General features: G+C 42.1%; 1 pseudogene; it reads left to right on the top strand.

The window, feature by feature from the left end:
* The first annotated feature begins 388 nt into the window (after window positions 1-388).
* LOC106512575 (connector enhancer of kinase suppressor of ras 2 pseudogene) lies at window positions 389-721 on the top strand (annotated as a pseudogene).
* Window positions 722-767: the final 46 nt, after the last annotated feature.

Genomic DNA, 767 nt, shown 5'->3' with positions numbered 1-767 from the left:
CCGTGCTGTCGTCGTGCTTCCTTGCACTTTGCAAGGGAGACCTGTTTTGACCAGCTCTGGAGAAGATTCAGACCCACTGTGAACAGAGAAATAAACAGGAGGGGTACTTTAGTGCTTACACCTGTGGGTAATAATAACAACCAGAGGGGCTGTTAATTCTAAACTACTTAAACCTGATCAACTTCTTTTGGGCCTAAAAAAACTAAATATTTAAGTGAAGCTAACAGTGGGTGGAAAACACAAGTTTTTTGGGGGTTGTTTGATGCATTTCATAGTCAGTTTTCTGTTTCAGCCTGTGTGTGTACAAGATAATTGCACTGTGACTCTGTTAAGGCATCTGATTTATTTACTAGCTGTTCTTAAAAAAATTGTCTGTTTGTCATCCCAGAATTATGGCCTGGAGACAGAGAACCTCCGAACACTGTCCCACAAGCTGAACGCTTCAGCAAAGAACCTCCAGAACTTCATCTTGGGCCGAAGGAGGGGCGGTCACTATGACGGACGGGCCTCTAGAAGGCTGCCCAACGACTTCCTCACATCTGTGGTGGATTTGATTGGTGCTGCCAAGAACCTGCTGGCCTGGCTCGACAGGTAAGGGTCACACCTTGGGTCCTTCAATTTTAAAATAATATCTATGTTTTATAAAAGCACAAAATCTAAATTGTGAATGAATTATTACTGACAGTGATAACACTGTCAATAAATTGTTTTACTGTCATAACTTTCATTAACAATGTGAGACTGGTGTATCATTGGCTACGTTCACA

The sequence above is a fragment of the Austrofundulus limnaeus genome, unplaced genomic scaffold (genome assembly GCF_001266775.1).
Source record: "Austrofundulus limnaeus strain Quisiro unplaced genomic scaffold, Austrofundulus_limnaeus-1.0 Scaffold8269, whole genome shotgun sequence".
In the NCBI taxonomy this organism is placed as follows: domain Eukaryota; kingdom Metazoa; phylum Chordata; class Actinopteri; order Cyprinodontiformes; family Rivulidae; genus Austrofundulus; species Austrofundulus limnaeus.
Note: the sequence above shows the minus strand (reverse complement) of the source record. Positions and strands in the feature narration are given on the sequence as shown.